The 24,834-nt window shown below is 37.9% G+C and overlaps 1 long non-coding RNA gene across 1 annotated transcript in view; it reads left to right on the top strand.

The window, feature by feature from the left end:
* LOC141278902 (uncharacterized) overlaps positions 1-24,834 on the top strand; it is a 427,812-nt gene that overhangs the window by 366,282 nt on the left and 36,696 nt on the right. The window contains exons 5-6 of the long non-coding RNA XR_012332303.1: positions 16,827-17,004; positions 17,321-17,407. This is a non-coding gene — a long non-coding RNA (uncharacterized lncRNA). The remainder of the gene's footprint in view (positions 1-16,826; positions 17,005-17,320; positions 17,408-24,834) is intronic.

Here is a 24,834-nt window from a genome sequence, read left to right on the forward strand (position 1 = left end):
TTCTCCTTTTTCATTTCTAATTTTATTGATTTGAGTCTTCTCCCTTTTTTTCTTGATGAGTCAGGCTAATGGTTTATCAATTTTGTTTATCTTCTCAAAGAGAATCAGCTTTTAGTTTTATTGTTCTTTGCTATTGTTTCCTTCATTTCTTTTTCATTTATTTCTGATCTGATCTTTATGATTTCTTTCCTCCTGCTAACTTTGGGGTTTTTTTGTTCTTCTTTCTCTAATTGCTTTAGGTGCAAGATTAGGTTGTTTATTCGAGATGTTTCCTGTTTCTTAAAGTAGGATTGTATTGCTATAAACTTCCCTCTTAGAACTGCTTTTGCTGCATCCCATAGGTTTTGGGTCATCGTGTCTCCATTGTCATTTGTTTCTAGGTATGTTTTGATTTCGTCTTTCATTATGTCACTGATCACTTCGTTATTAAGTATTGTATTCCTAAGCCTCCATGTGTTTGTATTTTTTACAGATCTTTTCCTGTAATTGATATCGAGTCTCATAGCGTTGTGGTTGGAAAAGATACTTGATACAACTTCAATTTTCTGAAATATACCAAGGCTTGATTTGTGACCCAAGATATGATCTATCCTGGAGAATGTTCCATGAGCACTTGAGAAAAATATGTATTCTGTGGTTTTTGGATGGAATGTCCTATAAATATCAATTAATTCCATCTTGTTTAATGTATCATTTAAAGCTTGTGTTTCCTTTTTTATTTTCATTTATGAATATCTGTCTATTGGTGAAAGTGGGGTGTTAAAGTCCCCTACTATGAATGTGTGACTGTTGATTTCCCCTTTTATGGCTGTTAGTATTTGCCTTATGTATTGAGGTGCTCCTATGTTGGGTGCATAAATATTTACAATTGTTATATCATCTTCTTGAATCCATCCCTTGATCATTATGTAGTGTCCTTCTTTGTCTCTTCTAATAGTCCTTATTTTAAAGTCTATTTTGTCTGATATGAGAATTGCTACTCCAGGTTTCTTTTGGTTTCCATTTGCATGGAATATCTTTTTCCATCCCCTTACTTTCAGTCTGTATGTGTCTCTAGGTCTGAAGTGGGTCTATTGTAGACAGCATATATATGGGTCTTGTTTTTGTATCCATTCAGCCAGTCTGTGTCTTTTGGTGGGCGCATTTAATCCATTTACATTTAAGGTAATTATCAATATGTATGTTCCTATTCCCATTTTCTTAATTGTTTTGGGTTTGTTATTGTAGGTCTTTTCCTTCTCTTGTGTTTCTTGCCTAGAGAAGATCCTTTAGCATTCGCTGTAAAGCTGGTTTGGTGGTGCTGAACTCTCTCAGCTTTCGCTTGTTTGCAAAGGTTTTAATTTCTCCTTCAAATCTGAATGAGATCCTTGCTGGGTAGGGTAATCTTGATTGTAGGTGTTTTTCCTTCATCGCTTTAAATATGTCCTGCCAGTCCCTTCTGGCTTGCAGAGTTTCTGCTGAAAGATCAGCTGTTAACCTTATAGGGATTCCCTTGTGTGTTATTTGTTGTTTTTCCCTTGCTGCTTTTAATATGTTTCCTTTGTATTTAATTTTTGACAGTTTGATTAATATGTGTCTTGGCATGTTTCTCCTTGGATTTATACTGTATGGGACTCTCTGTGCTTCCTGGACTTGATTAACTATTTCCTTTCCCATGAAAGGGAAGTTTTCGACTATAATTTCTTCAAATATTTTCTCAGTCCCTTTCATTTTCTCTTCTTCTTCTGGGACCCCTATAATTCGAATGTTGGTGCGTTTAATGTTGTCCCAGAAATCTCTGACACTGTCCTCAGTTCTTTTCATTCTTTTTTCTGCTCTGCCTTAGTTATTTCCACTATTTTATCTTCCAGGTCACTTATCCGTTTTTCTGCCTCAGTTATTCTGCTATTGATCCCTTCTAGAGTATTTTTAATTTCATTTATTGTGTTGTTCATCGTTGCTTGTTTCATCTTTAGTTCTTCTAGGTCCTTGTTAAATGTTTCTTGCATTTTCTCTATTCTATTTCCAAGATTTTGGATCATCTTTACTATCATTATTCTGAATTCTTTTTGAGGTAGACTGCCTATTTCCTCTTCATTTGTTAGGTCTGGTGGGTTTTTATCTTGCTCCTTCCTCTGCTGTGTGTTTTTCCGTCTTCTCATTTTGCTTATCTTAGTGTGTTTGGGGTTCTCCTTTTGCAGGCTGCAGGTTCGTAGTTCCCGTTGTTTTTTGGTGTCTGTCCCCAGTGGCTAAAGTTGGTTCAGTAGGTTTTGTAGGCTTCCTGGTGGAGGGGACTAGTGCCTGTGTTCTGCTGGATGAGGCTGTATCTTGTCTTTCTGGTGGGCAGGTCCACACCTGGTGGTGTGTTTTGGGGTGTCTGTGGACTTATTATGATTTTAGGCAGCCTCTCTGCTAATGGGTGTGGTTGTGTTCCTGTCTTGCTACTTGTTTGGCATAGGGTGTCCAGCACTGTAGCTTGTTGGTCGTTGAGTGTAGCTGGGTGTTGGTGTTGAGATGGAGATATCTGGGAGGTTTTCGCCGTTTGATATTACATGGAGCTGGGAGTTCTCTTGTGGACCAGTGTCCTGAAGTTGGCTCTCCCACCTCAGAGGCTCAGCAGTGACTTCTGGCTGCAGCACCAAGAGCCTTTCATCCACACAGCTCAGAATAAAAGGGAGAAAAAGTTGAAAGAAAGAAAGAAGGAATGATGGAACGATGGAAGGAAGGGAGGGAGGGAGGAAAGAAAGAAAGAAAGAAAGAAAGAAAGAAAGAAAGGAGGGAAGAAAGAAAATAATATAAGATAAAATAAAATAAAGTTATTATAATAAAAAATAATTATTAAGAAAAAATTTTTTTAAAAAGAAAAAAGACAAACAAAAAAAACAAGGATAGAACCTTAGGACACATGGTGAAAGCAAAGCTATACAGACAAAATCTCACACAGAAGCATACACATACACACTCACAAGAAGAGGAAAAGAGGAAAAAATAATAAATCTTGCTCTCAAAGTCCACCTCCTCAATTTGGGATGATTCGTTGTCTATTTAGGTATTCTACAGATGCAGGTACATCAAGTTGATTGTGGAAATTTAATACGCTGCTCCTGAGGCTGCTGGGAGGGCTTTGTTCGCACAGCTCCTGGGATTCAGCTTTGGATATGGCCCCGCCTCTGCGTGTAGGTTGCCGGAGGACGTCTGTTCTTCGCTCAGACAGGAGGGGGTTATAGGAACCACTGATTCAGGGGCTCTGACTCACTCAGGCCGGGGAGAGGGAGGGGCATGATGCGGGGCAATCCTGCGGTGGCAGATGCCGGCGGGACGTTGCACCAGCCTGAGGCGCGCCATGCGTTCTCCCGGTGAAGTTGTCCATGGATCCCAGGACCCTGGCCATGGCAGGCTGCACAGGCTACCCGGAAGGGAGGTGTGGAGAGTGACCTGTGCTCGCACACAGGCTTCTTGATGGCAGCAGCAGCAGCCTTAGCACCCATGCCCATCTCTGGTGTCCGCTCTGTTAGCTGCGGCTCGCAGCCGTCTCTGGAGCTTCTTTAAGCAGGGCTCTTAATCCCCTCTCCTCGCGCACCAGGAAAGAAAGAGGGAAGAAAAAGTCTCCTGTCTCTTCTGCAGCTCCAGACATTTTCCCGGACTCCCTGCCGGCTAGCTGTGGCGCACTAGCCTCCTTCAGGCTGTGTTCACGCCGCTAACCCCAGTCCTCTCCCTGCAATCCAACCGAAGCCCGAGCCTCAGCTCCCAGCCCCGCCCGCCTCGGCGGGTGAGCAGACAAGCCTCTCGGGCTGGTGAGTGCTGGTCAGCCCCAATCCTCTGTGCGGGAATCTCCCCGCTTTGCCCTCCGCACCCCTGTTGCTGTGCTCTCCTCCGAAGCTTCCCCTCTCCGCCACCCGCAGTCTCTGCCCGCGAAGGGGCTTTCTAGTGTGTGGAAACCTTTCCTCCTTCACAGCTCCCTCCCACTGGTGCAGGTCCCGTCCCTATTCTTTTGTCTCTGTTTATTCTTTTTTCTTTTGCCCCACCCAGGTACGTGGGGAGTTTCTTGCCTTTTGGGAAGTCTGAGGTCTTCTGCCAGCATTCAGTAGGTGTTCTGTAGGAGTTGTTCCACGTGTAGATGTATTTCTGATGTATCTGTGGGGAGGAAGGTGATCTCCACATCTTACTCTTCCACCATCTTCCCCATCTCCTCCTAAATCATGTTTTAAGTGACTATTAAAGACATAGGGAAATTATCAGGGTATAATATTGAGAGAAAATGGGAGAGTATAAAGGGGACATACAGGTAATATTAATTTTCTTTTTTATATTTTCTTATATTTCCCAAATTATCTACACAGAATATGAATGCCTTTTATATTATTAAAGAAATAAGATTTTTTAAAAAACCATGTATATCAGCTATAGGTATAACAAAGCGAATTTTCAAAGTTGCTCATCTGGCTGACCTGTTGGTACTTTGCTTTAGCTTCCTCTCCTGCTCCTCTCCCAACCCCACACTCTTTAATTTATGTTCACTTACTGTCACCCTTTTCCCTCACAGAGGATATCTAGTCCTGTTCAAGACCAGCCATTCTTTCTGGGCTTCAGCTCCTTCCTGGCTTGCATTCATGGGGACTTCAGTTCCTTAGTTATCTGTTTTGTTTGTTTGTTTTATGGCCATGCCACTCGGCATGCGGGATCTTAGTTCCCCAACCAAGGATCTAACCCTAACCCTAACCCTAACCCTAACCCTAACCCACAACCCCTGCAGTAGAAGAAATGGAGTCTTAACCACTGAACCAGCAGGGAAGTCCCAATTCCTTGGTTATCTGGATCTCTTCTGCTATCTTCAGCCTCTCCCTCTGTTCATTGCAAAATTGTCAATGGAATCAAGATGGTCTGAGTCACTGGTCTTGCGAAAACAGTTTTAAAAATACCCATTGTGTTTTTTTTATTTTGTAAAGTGGAAATAATTTTTTGAGAGGATTCCAAACATGATATTTTTTTCACTGTAAAAAGAAAAATTAAGACAATGCAGAAGTTAGAAAACAGAAAGCAAATATCTCTACTCAGACATCATCCCACACTCTTTATCTACTTTTAGAATGGGGATAGGTTGGTACAACCTACCTATATTAGCATGGATGGATGGATGGATTGCTGGATAAATGGACAGCTAGTTTGGGGTTGGATGGGCTCGCACATTACAGCTTGGGACCATGACAAAAATAATTCTAACGTTATTCTTTTGAATAAACAGAATAGTTAGGAAAAACTCTTAAAAGAACATATAATGGAGGAGGAAGGTGCCTTCCAGAAACTAAAATGAACTATAATAAATTTTAATATTGAGGTATTGCTTACCCACATTTTTCATATAATTTCTTATATTACCAACATCTTTCCATGATAATGTGAATCTACATCATTTTAATTGTGCATGGTTTCTTTTTTATTGATATTCTACTTAGTTTTAAAAATGTTCTATAAAATGAATATTAGCTTGTTTCAGGTATTTTAATAAATATGCTTTAATAAATGTCTTTCTGTACATATTTGTGAGAAGTTTTCTCATGATTTCCTTAGAAGTAGATTTGTTGGATCAGAGCCATGTTTCAAATTTTGATGTGAATTGCCATTTTTCTCTTCAGGAGAAGTGGGCTAATTTATATATTTCAACTAGCATTTTGTGAGAGTCCTCATTTTTCTGCCTCTTTATGAACTCTTGATATTATAAATTTTGTAAATTGTTGCCAATTTAATAGGTGAAAAATAGCTTTTTGTTTAAATTTGAATCCTTGATTCTTTATTGAAGTTTTGCATCTTTTCAGATGCTTATTATTAATCTTTCAAATTTATTTTGATTTTTCCAGTTCATATCTTTTGACTCTTTTTATCAATATTTTTTTATTGAAGTATAGCTGATTTATCATGTGTTAATTTCTGCTATACAGCAAAGTGATTCAGTTATAAATATATATGCATTCTTTTTAAATATTCTTTTCTATTATGAATTATAACAGGATAATGAATATAATTCCCTGTGCTGTACAGTAGGACCTTGTTGTTTATCCATTCTCTATATAATAGCTTACATCTGCTCACCCCAGCCTCCCACTCCATCCCTCCCCCAATCCCCTGTACCTTGACAACCACCAGTCTGTTCTCTATGTCCATGATTCTGTTTCTGTTTCATAGATAGGTTCAGTAGTGTCATATTTTAGATTCCACATATAAGTGATATCATATGGTATTGGTCTTTCTATTTCTGACTTACTTCACTTAGTATGATAATCTCTAGTTGCATTCATGTTGCTTGCAAATGGCATTATTTCATTTTTTCTTTTTAACATCTTTATTGGAGTATAATTGCTTTACAATGGTGTGTTAGTTTCTGCTTTATAACAGAGTGAATCAGTTATACATATACATATGTCCCTATATCTCTTCCCTCTTGCATCTCCCTCCCTCTCACCCTCCCAATCCCAGCCCTCTACGTGGTCACAAAGCACCAAGCTGATCTCCCTGTGCTATGTGGCTGCTTCCCACTAGCTATCTATTTTACGTTTGGTAGTGTATATATGTCCATGTCAATCTCTCACTTTGTCCCAGCTTACCCTTCCCACTCCCTGTATCCTCAAGTCCGTTCTCTAGTAGGTCTGCATCTTTATTCCTGTTTTGCCCCTAGGTTCTTCATGACCTTTTTTTTTTTTTTTAGATTCCATATATATGTGTTAGCATATGGTATTTGTTTTTCTCTTTCTGACTTACTTCACTCTGAATGACAGTCTCTAGGTCCATCCACCTTACTACAACTAACTAAGTTTTGTTCCTTTTTATAGCTGAGTAATATTCCATTGTATATATGTGCCACATCTTCTTTACCCATTCATCTGTTGATGGACATTTAGGTAGTTTTCATGTCTTAGCTATTGTGAATAGTGCTGCTGTGAACATAGGGGTACATGTATCTTTTTGGATTATAGTTTTGTCTGGATATCTGCCCAGGAGTGGGACTGCTGGATCATTTGGTAATTCTATTTTTAGTTTTCTGAGGAACCTCCATACTGTTTTCCACAGTGGCTGCACTAACTTATATTCCTAGCAACAGTGTAGGAGGGTACCCTTTTCTCCATGCATTCTCCAGCATTTGTTATTTGTAGACTTTTAATGATGGCCATTCTGACCAGTGTGAGGTGGTACCTCACTGTAATTTTGATTTGCATTTTTCTAATATTTAGCAATGGTGAGCATCTTTTCATGTGCCTATTGGCCATCTGTATTTCTTCATCATATCTTTTGACTCTTTATTTTACTTTTTAGCAAAATAATACATATGCATAGTTTAAAAGTTCCACTAGAACAGAAGGATTACTAGCAAAAATTAGCATTTGTCTGTCCCATATTTCTTACCCTCCCAATTCTGCTACCCAAAGGTAACCATGCTCAACTCTTGTAATGGTTTCTTCTGGTATTTAATTTCATGTTTCTAAATTATTTGCTTCTGTGTTCCTTTTTTATTTTTAAATTTCAGATATTAATTGTTGATTTCCTACTAGGTAAAAGGAAGATTTAACTTTCTTTCAATGTTCTCCCCATCCCACCCTGTCCATACAGACATATTCAGTTCTCTCTGACCATCCTTTCAATGCAGATACATCATAATTTGGGGCTAAATTTATAATTCACTATTTACATCATTATTACATGAATGTAATTCATAGCTCAGTAAGTATAGTACATAGTTTAGGTTTTCTTTCTGGTTCAGCTTTTTGCTTTGCCTGGAGTTAATAATTATCTCATTTGGGGGCTTGCACTTTATCTTCCATGTACACAAATCTCTATCACCAAAATTTCTGTGAGAGTGCTAAAACTCTTAATAAGTTAAACATTATAGGTGATCTATAATTTCCTTTTAAAAAATGTGTCCATCATTGTGTTCCAATCTCAGCTAGGTGATATTTGGGCCCATTGCAAAAATATGCTCCTAGGACCTGCTCTCCCCATTATTGAAATCCCCTTACAGCAGCCTTGTGTTTCAGCTTCTGTTCTCCTGGACCTCATTTCCTCCTTTTCCCTAATTTTGTTATAGGATGTAACTGCAGTATAATACTGAGAAAGGGTACATGGAACCATTTTATTTTTGAAAACTTATATGTCTAAAAGTATGATTTTCTACCTTCACACTTGATTTGATAATTTGCTTGTATATGTAACTCTAGGTTGGACACTACTTTTTCCCTCAGAATTTTAAAGGCATTTTTCTCCACTGTTTGCAGCATCCATGGTGTTGTTGTTAACAAGCCCAACGCTGTTTTGATTCTTGATCTCTTGTGTTTTTGTCTTTCTTTCTGGACGTTTTCAGAATCTTTTCTCTATTCTTTTTTTTTTTTTTTTTTTTTTTTTTGTCTGCTTGGGTCTTGGTTGCTGCGTGCAGACTTTTCTCTAGTTGTGATGAGCAGGGGCTACTCTTCATTGCAGTGCATGGGCTTCTCATTGTGGTGGCTTCTCTTATTGTAGAGCACGGGCTCCAGGCACTCAGGCTTCAGAAGTTGTGGCTTACAGGCTCTAGAGAACAGGCTCAGTAGTTGTGGCACACAGGCTTAGTTGCTCTGTGGCATGTGAGATCTTCCTGGACCAGGGGTCGAACCCATGTCCCCTGCATTGGCAGGCATATTCTTAGCCACTGTGCCACCAGGGAAGCCCTCTTTTCTCTATTCTTAAAGCACTAAAATTTCATGATGTACTTGCAGGTTCTTTTTTACTACTTGGGCTGATTGGTAGAAGACTTTAGGTAAATTTGTGTCTGTTTGTTTTAGGAAATTTTTATATTATTTCTTTGATAATTTCTCCATGTTTTCTGTCTTTCAGACATACACATGTACTCATTCTTTCTGGAACTCCTATTGGTTAGACCTCTTGAATTAATTCTCTAATTTCTCATATTTTAGCTCCCATTTTCTCTCATTGGCTGATTGTTCTGTTTTCTAGAAAAATTTCTAGACTCTAAGACCTTCCAGTTTCTACTGGATATTTTATGTTAGCAATCATATTGTCATGTTGTGGTAGGTTTTTTTATTCTCTGCATGCTCTCTTTTTATAATGTCTTGTTCTTTTTTCTTCATGAATTCCATGTCTTCTCTTATTGTTATGAAGGTATTATATTTTTAACCTTTCTTCTCCTTGTATTATAGCTTTACTTCTCTGTTAATTTTGGTTTCTGTCTTTCATACTGGAGTCTTTCCACATAAATCTTGTGACCCTTGTCAATCTATATTTTGGAATCAGACATTGGAATGCTAATTAAAAGCTATGAGTAGAGGCACAGGGTTGGTATGCTTATGGAGCAGAATGCCATTACCAAAGCATCAGAGTCACTCACCTTTCTGTTCTCTGTACTAAGATTTTTTAAAATGTTATTGACATCTCCCATTTGTGTTGTCTCTTCTGTTGTATTTTTTGTCTTCAGGTCCATACTTTGTCATTCCTTTATTGTCATTATACTGGATTTCTTGGAGGGAACCAAAATAAATGTATGTGTTCAAGCTGTGATGCTTAACTGGAAATCTATACCCACTTTTTTTCCTTTGAGATGTTTGTCTGTGTCCTCTCATTTTAATAATTCTATATATAGTAGCAATATTTATTTAAATATGTTTTATTTCATTTTTCATTTGCTCCTAATTATTTGACATTCTGTACAAAATATTTAATCCTTATATAGTCAAATTTCTCAAGTGTATCATCATGTCTAGAAAAAATTCCTCATACTAAAATTTTCTGCCATATGTTTTTCTATTTTTTTTAAAAACTGGGCTTTTAATTTTTAAAAAATTTTTATTTATTTATTTTTGGCTGTGTTGGGTCTTCATTGTTGCACATGGGCTTTCTCTAGTTCTGGTGAGTGGAGGCTACTCTTCGTTTTGGTGTGTGGGCTTCTCATTGTGATGGCTTGTCTTTGTTGCAGAGCACGGGCTCTAGGTGCACGGGATTTAGTAGCTAAGGCATGCGGGCTCAGTAGTTGTGGATCACGGGCTTAGTTGCTCTGCGGCATGTGGGATCTTCCCAGACCAGGGCTCTAACCCGTGTCCCCAGCATTGGCAGGCAGATTCTTAACCACTGCGCCACCAGGGAAGTCCCTCTATTTATTTTATAATTTTCCTAATTAAATTTTTTACTTTGAATGTAATTTTGTTTATGTTGTGTATGGATATCAGTTTATTTTGTAATAACTGGAAATTAAAGCAACATCTGACAATTTGTTCTCACCATTCTTATAATATATCTATATTATATTTTATATTCTCATAAATCTTGGATCCATTTCTAGGTTCTCTATTTTATGTCTCTAATAGCCACACCCATTGCCGGATCTGTATTACAGTTTAAAGATACTCGTTTTGTAGTGCATGTTGATATCTTCAATGCCAGATGTCCCCACTCCTTGTTCTTCTCTATTATGTATTCTTCTTATGGCTCCCAACTATATTTTTTGAAATGAAATTTGGGTCAGTTTACCACTTTGAAAAAACTTCATTGTAATTTTTAATAGTCTGTATAAAATTTTAGATTAATTTAAGAGAGAATTCACACTCTTGTTTGAGTCTTATCTAGAAACATGAGTGTCTCAGGAATATTCAAGTCTTCTTTCAGTTTTCTTTATAGAGGTTCTGTACATATTTTCAGTAAGATGTAATTTTATTCCAGCTATTATTTCTATACATCAATACCATAGATTTTGAAATTTGCTTACCTTTTCAAATTCTGTCATTCTATTATCTTTGAACAATTTTAGTTAAATTTTCAATATTTTAATTTATTATTCAATAAATATTCCAACTCCTACTAAGTTCCAGAAAGTATTAGCCATTCAGGACATAGTGTTAAATAAGAAGGGACGTGGTGGAGGGAACTTCAAGATGGCAGAGGATTAAGACGTGGAGATCACCGTCCTCCCCACAAATACATGAGAAATAAATCTACATGTGGAACAACTCCTACAGAACACCCACTGAACACGGGCAGAAGACCTCAGACTTGCCAGAAGGCAAGAAACTCCACACATACCTGGGTAGGGAAAAGGAAAAAGAAAAAACACAGACAAAAGAATAGGGGCGGGACCTGCACCTCCAGGAGGGAGCTGTGATGGAGGAAAAGTTCCACACACTAGGAAGACCCTTCACTGGTGGAGACGGGGGGTGGGCTGGGAGGAAGCTTTGGAGCCACGGAGGAGAGTGCAGCAACAGGGGTACAGAGGGCAAAGCGGAGAGATTCCCGCACAGAGGATTGGTGCTGACCGGCACTCACCAGCCCGAGAGGCTTGTCTGCTCACCTGCTGGGGTGGGTGGGGGATGGGACCTGAGGCTCCAGCTTCAGAGGTCAGATCCCAAGGAGAGGCCTGGGGTTGGCTGCGTGAACACAGCCTGAAGGGGGCTAGTATGCCACAGCTAGCTGTGAGGGAGTCCAGGGAAAAATCTGGAACTGCCTAAGAAGCAAGAGACCATTGTTTCACGGTGCACGAGGAGAGGGGATTCAGAACACCACCTAAAGGGTCTCCAGAGACAGGTGTGAGCCACGGATATCAGTGCAGACACCAGAGACAGGCATGAAACACACAGGTTGCTGCTGCAGCCACCAAGAATCCTGTGTGCAAGCACAGGTCACTATACAAACCTCCCCTCCCAGGAGCCTGTGCAGCCCACCACGGCCAGGGTTCCGAGATCCAGGGACAAGTTTCTGGAAGATCACATGGGACACCTCAGGATGTTACAGCATCATGCTGGCCTCTGTGGTCGCAGGCTCACCCCACATTCTGTACCCCTCCCTCCCCTCGGCCTGCGTGAGCCAGAGGCCCCTAATCAGCTGCTAATTTAACCCCATCCTGTCTGGGCAGGGAACGGATGCCCTAAGACAACCTACACTCAGAGGTGGGTCCAAATCCAAAGCTGAACCCCGGGAGCTGTGCAAACAAAGAAGAGAAAGGGAAATTTCTCCCAGCAGCCTCAGGAGCAGCGGATTAAATCTCCACAATCAACTTGAGGCACCTGCATCTGTGGAATACCTGAATAGACAAGGAATCATCCCACAGTTGAGGCGGTGGACTTTCGAAGCAATTGTAGACTTGGGATTTGCTTTCTGCATCTAATTTGTTTCTGCTTTTATGTTTATCTTAGTTTAGTATTTAGAGCTTTTTATCATTGGTAGATTTGTTTATTGATTTGGTTACTCTCTTCCTTTTTTTAAATATATACATTTTTTTTTCCTTTTCTCTTTTTGTGAGAGTGTATGTGTATGCTTCTTTGTGTGATTTTGTCTGTATAGCTTTGTTTTACCATTTCTCCTAGGGTTCTGTCTGGATTTTTCTGTTTTTTTTTTATTACTGTAGTTTTTAGTGCTTGTTATCATTGGTGGATTTGTTATTTGATTTGGTTGCTCACTTCTTTCTTTCTTTCTTTTTCTTTTCTTAATTTTTTTATTTTTATTAATATTTTCTTATTTTTTAGTTTAACAACTTTATTTTATTTTATTTATTTATTTTTCTTTCTCACTTTTCTTCTGAGCCGTGTGGCTGACAGGGTCTTGGTGCTCCGGCCGGGTGTCAGGCCTGAGCCTCTGAGGTGGGAGAGCTGAGTTCAGGACAATGGTCCACCAGAGACCTCCCAGCCCCATGTAATATCAAACGGTGAAAGGTCTCCCAGAGATCGCCATCTCAATGCTAAGACCCAGCTCCACTCAGTGACCAGCAAGCTACAGTGCTGGACACCCCATGCCAAACAACATGGCATAAAATCATAATAAGTTCACAGACACCCCGAAACACACCACCAGGCGCAGTCCTGCCCATCAGAAAGACGATATCTAGCCTCATCCACCAGAGCACAAGCACCAGTCCCCTCCACCAGGAAGCCTCCACAACCCACTGAACCAAAGTTAGCCACTGGGCGCAGACACCATAAACAATGGTAACTATGAAATTGCAGCCTGTGAAAAGGAGACCCCAAACACAGCAAGTTAAGCAAAATGAGAAGACAGAAAAACACACAGCAGATGAAGTAGCAAAATAAAAACCCACCACATGAAACAAATGAAGAGGAAATAGGCAGTCTACCTGGAAAAGAATTCAGAGTAATGATAGTAAGCATGATCCAAAATCTTGGAAATAGAATGGAGAAAATACAAGACACGTTTAACAGGGACCTAGAAGAACTAAAGAGCAAACAAACAGTGATGAACAACACAATAAATGAAATTAAAAATACTCTAGAAGGAATCAATAACAGAATAACTGAGGCAGAAGAACGGATAAGTGAGCTGGAAGATAAAATGGTGGAAATAACTTCCAGGGAGCAGAATAAAGAAAAAGGAATGAAAAGAATTGAGGACAGTCTCAGAGACTTTTGGAACAACATTAAACACACCAACATTTGAATTATAGGGATCCTAGAGAAGAAGAGCAAAAGAAAGGGTCTGAGAAAATATTTGAAGAGATTATAGTCGTAAACTTCCCTAACATGGGAAAGGAAATAGTCAATCAAGTCCAGGAAGCACAGAGAGTACTATACAGGATAAACCCAAAGAGAAACATGCCAAGACACATATTAATCAAACTATCAAAATATAATACAAAGAAAAAATATTAAAAGCAGAAAGAGAAAAGCAACAAATAACATACAATGTAATCCCCATAAGGTTAACAGCTGATTTTTTGAGCAGAAGCTCTGGAAGCCAGAAGGGAGTGGCAGGACATATTTAAAGTGATGAAAGGGAAAAACTTACAACCAAGATTACACTAGCCAGCAAGGATCTCATTCAGATTCAATGGAGAAATTAAACACTTTACAGATAAGCAAAAGCTAAGAGAATTCAGCACCACCATACCAGCTTTACAACAAATGCTAAAGGAACTTCTCTAGGCAGGAAACACAAGGGAAGGAAAAGACCTACAATAACAAACACAAAACAATTAAGAAAATGGGAATAAGAACATACATATTGATAATTGACCTTAAATGTAAATGGATTAAATGCTCCAACCAGAAGACATAGACTGGCTGAATGGATACAAAAACAAGACCCATATATATGCTGTCTACAAGGGACCCACTTCAGACCTAGGGACACATACAGACTGAAAGTGAGGGGATGGAAAAAGGTATTCCATGCAAATGGAAATCAAAAGAAAGCTAGAGAAGCAGTTCTCATATCAGACAAAATAGACTTTAAAATAAAGACTATTACAAGAGACAGAGAAGGACAAAACATAATGATCAAGGGATCAATTCAAGAAGAAGATATAACAATTTCAAATATTTATGCACCCAACATAGGAGCACCTCAATATATAAGGCAAACGCTAACAGCCATTAAAGGGGAAATTGACCATAACACTATAATAGTAGGGGACTATAAAACCCCACTGTGGCCAATGGACAGATCATCCAAAATGAAAATAAATAAGTGTGGGATTTCCGTATGTACGAAATTAAATTCGATTTTCTCCTTTAAAAGAAAAAAGGAAAATAAAAAAAGAAACAACGGTTTAAATGATACATTAAACAAGATGGACTTAACTGATATTTATAGGACATTCCATCCAAAAACAACAGAATACACTTTCTTCTAAAGTGCTCATGGAACATTCTCCAGCATAGATCATATCTTGGGTCACAAATCAAGCCTTGGTAAATTTGAGAAAATTGAAATGAGTATACTATCCAAAGCAATCTACAGATTCAGGTCTTTCCCTATCAAACTACCAATGGCATTTTTCACAGAAGTAGAACAAAACATTGTACAATTTTTATGGAAACACAAAAGACCCCGAATAGCCAAAGCAATCTTGCAAAAGAAAACAGAGCTGGAGGAATCAGGCTCTGTGACTTCAGACTATACTACAAAGGTACAGTAATCAAAACAGTATGGTACTGGCACAAAAACAGAAATATGGATCAATGGAACAGCTAGAAGTCCCAGAGATGATCCCATACACATATGGTCACCTTATCTTTGACAAAGGAGGCAAGAATATGCAATCGAGAAAAGACATCCTCTTCAATAAGTGAGAGAGTGGCATGGACAGATATATACACTACTAAATGTAAAATAGGTAGTGGGAAGCAGCCTCATAGCACAGGGAGATCACCTCAGTGTTTAGTGTCCACCTAGAGGGGTGGGATAGGGAGGGTGGGAGGGAGGTGCAGGAGGGAGAGCATATGGGGATATATGTATATATATAGTTGATTCACTTTGTTATACAGCAGAAAGTAACACAACATTGTAATGCAGTTATACTACAATAGAGATGTTAAAAAAAAAAAAAAGAAGAGACATGGTTCTTGCCCTTGGATAGATAATTATATCATTTTGAAATGATGATTACATTTTCCTTTCCAATTATTTTTCTTACTTATTTTTATTATTCTATCGATTGACTTAGATCTCCAATCCAATATAGAAAAACAATAAGGATAAGCTTCATCTTTCTTTTATTTATAACATTTGAACAAATATGTCTAATATTTCTCATTAGGTGTGATGTTTGCTGCTAGAGTGTGATTTTTGAAAACTCTATTATGTTAAGGAATTTTTCTTCTGCATTCTGTTTATAAAAGGTTTATAATGACGAATGTTGAATTTCATTAAAGCCCATTTAATTGTTAATGTAATTAACATGTTAAACCATCCTTGAATTCCTGGAATAAACCCCACTTGGTAATTTCAGAGTGTTCTATTTTTATCCTGCTTGACAGAATCTAATAATGTTTTATTTAGGATTCTTGTATCTTTAGGAATAAAAAGATTGATCTATAGTTTTCTTTTACTGTGATCTTTTTTAGGTTTGATATTAAAATATGCTAACCTCAAAGTGAATGGGAAAGCTTCCCAGAGCTCTGTTTTTAAAGACATATTTATTTAATAAATATTTTCAAAAGCAGAGTAATTTTCTTGCCCTTGAAAATTTGAAAGAGTTCACAGACATAATTAGCCATATTTATTCTTTAATGATGTCCCTTTGATACCTATTCCATTTTATCTTATTGGTTATTGATCTGCTCATTACTTGTTTTCTTAAGAACCAACTTGGGAACATACTTTTCCCTTGAAAATCATCCATCTATTTTATTAAATGTATTGGAATAAAGCAGCATTTATTATTCATTTGTGAGTTTTAAAATGTCTTCCGGACCTGTGATTTTCATCACCCTCTCAGTCCTCATTTATTTGTGTTTTCACTCCTTGAACCTTTGTTAAATTTCTCAGAGGGCTATTTATCGAGGTTATGCTTTTCAGTGGTATAAATACATTTTTCACTGTCTATAATTCTTTGATCGTTGATATTTATTGTAGAGAAGAAGAAGACACCTGGGTTTAATTTTTTACCTTAAAAGTAAAAGCTAAGATGTAACTATTTGAACAGATAACAGAGTAAACAGGAATAGAATAGGGAGCTGTAAAGGTGTATCTGAGAAATAACTAATTTGGGGGCCAAATGTCGACCCATTGTATCTGTGCAGAGAGGATAGGATTTACCAGAGCCCATGTCTGGTAAATTATGTGGATAGTTTCTATGTAAGATCATAGACACTCACAGCATGCAGGAATTGGCTAGAAAATTACTCCCATTTCCTCATTATCTAGATGCAGAAACTAAGCTACAAAGAGTGACTTACTCAAAGTTACACAGCATGCTAATTAGATGATCGAGGACTACTTAATACAATAGAGTTATTTGCACTATACAACACTTTTTTTGTTTTAAAAGAAAATATATATTTAGGTTAATAGGAAGAAATGCAGGGACACTTCTGTAAATGTTTTATAAATATTGTTTTGATACGATGCCAGACTTCGTCTTCATTTCCTAGGTGAAGAACTAGAGACATAGAGGATTGAAGAAGAGCAAGTCATGACCCAAATCAAGTCTGAAACCTCTTTCTGTTGATTGCCTTACCTGTTAGTAACTCAATAAGCAACATTGCCTCTTTCAACAATCAATGAACAGAAATGCTATGAGGAAACAAACTGAGAGAAATCTTCATTCTTGTAAGTATTCACAGAAAAGACTTTAATTGTTGCTATTATTTTACTTATTAAAATAGGGAAAATTAAAAGAATGATAATACTCAGTGCTTGCAAGAATCCAGGGAAATTGAGGCCCATATATTATTGTAAAATAACAATCTTTGGAAAGACAAACTAGCCAACTAAGGAGAAATGCTATATGAATGAAGGTACTTGTTGTGGCAGTGTCTAATGACAAAAGACTTGAAGCAACATAATTAGTCAGAGGGGAAGGTCTAAGTAAATTGTGGTACACATGAGAATATTGTATAGCTAATGAAAATATCCTTGTCATCAGGAATACAAGCATGAAACAATGCCCATACCTCTGTGTACTCACTTCTCTACACTTGGCTCAGTCAGCTCCACGCACACTGAAATTAAGGTAAAGGCCAGCTGGACTCCTTTTTTATTTTTATTTTTTTAATTGAGGTATCATTGATGTACAATATTGTATAAGTTTCAAGTGTAAAACATAGTTCATGATTTTTAAAGGGTTTATTTCATTTGTATTTATTATGAAATATTGGCTATATTCCCTGTGTTGTATAACCAGCTAGACTCTTATCCCGGGACTTTGGGAAGAATCTGCTTCCAGGCTCATTCATGTTGTTGGTAGAATTCAGTATTTTGCATTTGCAGGACTGAGATTTTCATCTTCTTTCTGGCTGTTTGCTGGGGGGTTCACTGTCATCTCTAGAGGCTTCTCTGAGGTCCTTCCATGTGGCCCCCTCCATCTGAGCATTAGAGAACCTCCCTTATGTTGTTCCTCACTTTCTCTTTTGCTACCAACTGGAGAAAACTCTGCTTTTATTGGGCTCATGTGATTAGGTTAGGCCCATATGCGTAATCTTTCTGTCTTAGGGTCAATGTCTGCAAAATCCCTTCTGCCACATAACATAACATAATCATGGAAATCAAACCAAGGAGCAAAGGGTACCATGGGGTCATATTAAAATTCTACCTGCCATGCCACAGATTGGGCTCGCTCTCTCACTTCCTTTAGGTCTTGTCTCAGTTGTTAACTTTTCAGCAAAGTGTCTCCTGGAATCTATCTAAAATTTCAACTGCTCCTCTTATCCCCACCCAAACTTCTACCCCCTTTGCCTGTTTGTCTTTTTTTTTAAATTTCTTCTTTAGCACTTATCATCTAATGTACAATATGTCTTACTTATTTATATTGTTTGTTATCTGTCTTCTCCAGCACATGTAATCTCAAAGAGATCAGGGACTTTGCTGTTCTCTGCCATATGTAGTTCTCACTGGTAGAATGGTGCCCGGAACATAACAAATACTCAGTAAATATGCGTTTAATGAGTGAATAAATGATACAAAATTATATAGAGTATGATTACAATTATTTAAAAATATGAATGCATGTAAACACAATTAAAATAGTATTGTTAAGATGGTAAGATTTTAATAGCTTAAAATCTATTTCCCAAGCTTTGCACTATTTTTATATTGACATAACAAAGAAAAGACCCCATAGAAGGGGCTGTTCTCTGGATAGTGGGAATTAGCCAAGTATGACATACCTTGTGAGTAGGTACTTTTGAGGTAATGCTAAGGACTCAGCAGGTCACCATAGGCAGAAAAACATGTCAGAGGCGATGTGGAAGAGGAGAAAGAGCATGGGAGATGGAATTGCAAAGACCTGGGTTTGAGTCTCTCTTCAAGTATTTACAAGTTGGGTGACTTGAAGAGTCACGTAACCCCTCTGAGCCTATTTTCTCACTACATAAATGAGAACACGTAACTACTTTCATCATTGGGTTGCCATAAGGATCATGTAAGATGCTCAGTATTACTTTGATTCATGTCATCCAGCCTGTTCACCCTTGTGATGGCCAAGGGAAAGGCTTCTCATGCTTTACCAACTTCTCTTCTTCATCTAACTTGTGTGCAGTTGCAGAAAAGGACTTTCTTATTAGGGTAGGTTGATTTTCCCATGAAAGGAATATCACCGATTTTTTTTTAAAGCAATATTGGTTTCCAGTAATTGTAACTAGCTTAAAATAACAGAAACAGAAATTCCTATGTGGATAACAAAATTTCCCTTTGAGTTCCAAAGGATCTCCTGGCACTCTCAAATTATTGTACCTTGAAATTGTTTCAGTAACTGCATTCTTTATGACAGGAGTTTGAATATCAAATATTGGTCACTACAAGAATATTAAATTTTTAATCAGAAATAGGGAAAAATGACTTTAAGTTCTGATACTATCAGTTTCTCATTATTTGACCTTGAACCATTCACCTTACTTCTCTTTGCCTTCTGGTACATTTTGAGAATCCTTGCATGCATAAACAAATGACTCTTTGTGGAAAGATAATTCCCATAGCAATAAAAGTGATTACATTTTAAGCATCTAGGATATTCCAGGCGCAGTGCTGTATTCTTTACATGCATTATCTTAAAAGCTCAAAACAAGTCAACCAGCTGATATCATTGTCTCCATTTTATCCACAAGAAAGCTGAGGCTTAGAGAGATCAAGTAAATTCTTGAGAGTAGCACAAAAAAATGCTAGAATTGATCTCCTGCTATAATCTCTTAACATCATTTTGCATTTGGATTATTCTTTTCAATGCATTTACTCTCTGGCCCAATTTTGTGTCAAAGAGGATTTGGTTCAACATTCTATGCCTTTATCTAAGTCTTCAATTAAAAAAGAAATTAACACAAGTTTGTTTATTCCTTGCTACACCCCAGGTACCTAGCACACCTATTAGGTAGTAGGTGTTCAATAAATGACTTTTGAAAGAATGAATGAATAATGTGGTGCAAAGACAAAGCTCTGTGCCATGTCTCCCTTGACATACAGTAGTATTGGCCCTTTCAGTTACAAATCTATTAGATTTTGTTGTTAAGATATCCTCATTTTTGTACTTTTATCTGTAATTACTAAAGGGAGACATTGTGAAATGTTTTGGTGTGGTCGGGTACACTATGTCTATAGTTTCCCCCAAATTATACTATATCTATAGTTTCCCCAAAATCTACCATTCTGATAATCTTATTTTACAAAAAGGAAAGCTTAGGATGTATCTCGTTTTTCATGAACATATTATTTTTCTCATCTTTCTTCTCTTAGAGTTCACAAATATTCAACTTTATCATTTGACCCAGAAAACTACTTGGGATAGACATTAAGCACAATATATATTTTTGCAGCATGTTCCTTTTGGTGAGGCAAGATAGTATTTTCTATCTTAATTCTTATAAGATTTCTGGCAGATTTTGAGGCTACATTTGGGAAGTTCTCTTAACAACAAAAACAGCAATAACCGTATATTCCAAAAGTTGTGTGTATAAATGCTGCATAGACACCTGACCTACATTATCTAATTTAATTTCCCCCAAATCTATGAAGTAGGCATGAATATCTGAAATTTACAGATCAGGAATCCAAGACCCAAAGAGCTAACTATTTGCCCAAAGTCACCCATATGGTAAGTAGTAATCAGGATTCAAAGCCAGGTCTCAAACTCCAAAGATTGTGTTTTAAATGAGTATACATGTTGCCCTTTATAACTTTTCAAGGCCAGGAAACACATTAAAAACATACCAATTTTTTTCTTATGATCACTTCACCTGTGTTTGGCTTCAATTTTCTTGTTTTATTTGGATTAGGCTAGGTTATGCTGCAGTGACAAATAGCATCAATTATATTTTACTATTGCATTTATGTATCAAAATGGGTTTACACGATTGCAGTGACTGGAAGATCATGCTGGAAAGTCATGCACAGGCAATTAACTATTTTAAACTCAAAATGATACGTATCACTTCTAGTGACATATCATGGCCAAAGCAAATCACATAGCCAAGCCAAACTTCAAGCGGTAGGGAATCGCAACCCTCCATTGTATCAGGAAGGAGAGAACAACCTATCAGTGAACACTGGTAGTGTCTCCACATATCCACGTATTTTCTGCCCTTTTCAGAGTTGAAAATATTCTCTCTTCTTTTAACATTTTTCTTGGGGTATAGTCGGTTTGCAATGTTGTGTTAGTTTCAGGTGTAGAGCAAAGTGAATCTGCTATAAATATACGTATACCCACTCTTTTTTAGATTCTTTTCCCATATAGGCCATTACAGAGTATTGAGTAGAATTCCCTGTGCTATACAGTAAGTCATTATTAGTTATCTATTTTATATATAGTAGTGTGTATTTGTCAATCCCAATCTTCCAGTTTATCCCTCCCCCACCTTACCCCCTGGTAACCATAAGCTTGTTTTCTACATCTGTAACTCTATTTCTGTTTTGTAGATAAGTTCATTTGTAGTCTTGTTTTTTTTTTTGACTCCACATATAAGTGATATCATATGATATTTGTCTTTCTCTGTCTGACTTACTTCACTCAGTATGACAATCTCTAGGTCCATCCATGTTGCTGCAAATGGCATTATTTCATCCTTTTTTATGAGTAATAGACATTTCTCCAAAGAAGACATACAGATGGTTAAAAAGCACATCAAATGATGCTCAACATCACTAACTACCAGAGAAATGCAAATCAAAACTTCAATGAGGTGTCACCTCACACCAATCAGAATGGCCATTGTCAAAAAATCTACAAAAAGTAAATGCTGGAGAGGGCGTGGAGAAAAGGGAACCCTCCAACACTGTTGGTGGGAATGTAAACTGGCAGAGCCACTAGGCAGAACAGTATGGAGGTTCCTTAAAAAACTAAAAATAGAGCTACCATATGATCCAGTAATCCCACTCTTGGGCATATATCCGGAGAAAACCATAATTTGAAAAGATACATTCACCCCCAATGTTCACTGCAACACAGTTTACAATAGCCAGGACATGGAAGCAACCTAAATGTCCATCAACAGAGGAATGGATAAAGAAGATGTGGTGCATACATAGAAAATATTCTCTTTTTTAAGAGAATCGGTAATGAAGTTCAGTTTTCATTAAAAAATACACATTATCTATTTTCTTATAATTATACCATTATATATTTTCACATAAAAATTATGCCATTAGTTCCAATACTTCCTTCTTGAATCTTACAAAACTAAGTAAGCCCTTTTGGTTGTCCCTCACACTTAATTGTAAGAATCATGTAAATCTAATTATTATTTTCTGACCAGTTGGGCACCTTCATTATTTCCCCACTCTGTACATATCCTTTAAAACTCTGCACTCACTAGAGCTCCCTGTACAGTTATACTGACCTCACAAAACCATCCCCACTCTTCTTCAGCATTATGAAAACTTGATGTTGCAAAGTCATAATTTCAATTTTGTGTGCCTGATGTCCCCAGAGATCTTTTGGAGATTCAAGATGCTTTGAAAAGAAGGACTTAGAATGTTTATTCCTCCCCCACCTTTATTAACAAGCTATTAGAGATGTGCAAAATAAAGGAGTTTTTTTTGTTGTTTTTTTAAGAGAAAAGCATTCAGGAAAGAGAAACCCAACAAAGGGTGAAAGTGGTGAAGTGAAGTCATAAGATGACAGCTTTTTTCTAGAGAAAAGCCAGTTCAGACTGCAGGAGGAGGATGGAAGATAGAAACTTCTGGGAGAGAAGCCCTCCTGGCAGTCTGTTAACATTTGAAAAGTGAACACACAGTTGATCTGATGGAAAAAAAACTAAGGATAGGTACACTGAAGACCACTCACGTCAAAAGCAAACATAAAAACAAAATAATCGTTAACTCTAGGAAAAGTAAATATGGTGTGCAAAATGGAACTATACCTGTAGAATCTGTCTCTGCTTTATTCAATATTTAAATAATAACTTAAATACTGCTATTAATTAGAGTTAGATATAGCTGTGGTAACTTATTTCCAAATATCTCCTATCCTGTATGCCTTATGCAATGAGACTTTGTCACTCTTCCCATCGAGTTGTGGAGTTGATTTCTCCTCCCTCAGAGTTTAGGCTTGCCCTGTCCCTTACATGGACCCATACACTGCGGTAGAAGCGAATGCTGAAGCCTTGTGAAGCTGGACTTTAAGAGATCTTGTAGTTTCTGTTTTCAAGCTTTAGGAATGCTTCCTCTTGGAATGCTGCCTTGAGACTGCCATGTTCTGAGGAAGCCCAAGTGAGGCATGTGGAAGGAGGACTAAGGAGCCCTGAATGAAAGCTCAGCTGAGTCCAGCTCCTGGCCAGTCCACCAGCTGAATGCAGTTACATAAGTGAAGCCACATAAGTTACATAAGAACACCCAACTGATGCAGAGCATCACAAGAAATAATAAATTGTTATTTCCTTAAGCCACTTATTTTGGGGTGATTTGTTATCCCCAAATAGACAACTGAAACAATGTCTCTACTGGATGGAAAGGAGAGGTGAGGTGATATACGAGAGCTAAATCATCAACTAAAATGCCAGGAAATTAACAAATAATATCTTCAAAAGAAAAAGAGCACTAGGAATGTATTATGAGAGATGCGGCGATAGATGCCAGAGGAAACAATTCAAGTGTTTTAAGTTGTTGCCTGGGGCCAGACCATGGCGTGGGCCAGGAGAATGCATTTTTCATTATAGACCTCTTAGTTGTATTTGATTTTTAAAATATGAACATGAATTGCTTTGATAAAAGTAAAATTTATATATTTTTTAATTATCCCTGGGATATGCAGTCATGTGAAGCTAGGGCATGCGGAGGCCTCAGGGCCTGGCAAATGAATGAGGAGACAGCTCTAATTTGGTAAGTTGCTTTCTGTGGACATCCTGCCCCTAAAGGCTTGTCTTCCCTCTTAGGCCTCCCTTTTCAGTTTCAGTTCTTAGCAACCAGTTAAAAATGAGGATGTATTTTAATATACAGGCAAAGGCTTACAAGTAACTTAGAAGAAGAGAAGAAAAGCAAACACAAACAAAACAAAAGGCAGCAATGAACTGTCCCTTTGTCTTCAGCTAATTTCTATCCTGGCCCCCTTTCTTCTTAGAAGAAAAGGTAGAGAAAAAAAGCCCAGAAGCCCTTGAATTACTAACACCTAAAGTAAAAGAATAATATCTTTAAATCACTGGCTCTGAGAACCTCTCAATAGCCCCAACTCTGTGCAATCTGATTTCTGGAAAAATACTCGTAATTGTGTTATCTATGGGGTCCCTCCTTGTTTGTGACTATGCGTGTCATCTTTACGTAAATCTTAAAGAATTTGGTGTTCCTCCACTGATACACTATAGGCAGAAATAGCTTTGGAAAATCTGCTCATTTGTATTTCCTCCATCTTTCCCTTTAGAATTCTTAATGCCATTCTTTGGCCTATTAAACATGCCTGCTCAAGCCATCCTTTATTTCTTAGAGCAACATAGTCTGTGGCTTTGGCTACACAATTCTGACAGCTGGACAACTTGGTTGGTTCATGCTTTAAAGAAAAAAAAAATCAAAGCAGCTGTTTGGCAAAGTATTTGAATGATTTTCTCATTTTTCAGCAAGCTGTTGGGGAATTACACCACTTCAACTCAATGGTCTCTCATTCTCCCAAACATCTCTACTCTTTAACTGGCTTTCCTTTTTCTGTCCTATCCTTGCCTCAGCCCCCAGCTTACCTTACCTTCAAAGGAAGTACCACAGGATTGTGTTTTCTGGTTGGGTGATGCCAGTAATGAAGGTGGAGCTATTCTTGGAGAATGGATCACAGAATATGTGTGTGGTCAGTTTGTATGCAAACAAATGTTAAGATGGGAGGGCTGAGCAGAGCCCCTGCCTCTGCCTTCTCCATCCTTGCCAGCGTTAGTTACTGGGTCCAACCTTGGCCAGTCCAGCATCATCCCAGGTTGTGCCAGGCCCACCATCCCTAGGACTTGGAATTGAATCTTATGCTCACAGGCTGCTCTCTAA

This window comes from Tursiops truncatus, chromosome 6 (genome assembly GCF_011762595.2).
Source record: "Tursiops truncatus isolate mTurTru1 chromosome 6, mTurTru1.mat.Y, whole genome shotgun sequence".
Taxonomy (NCBI): Eukaryota; Metazoa; Chordata; class Mammalia; order Artiodactyla; family Delphinidae; genus Tursiops; species Tursiops truncatus.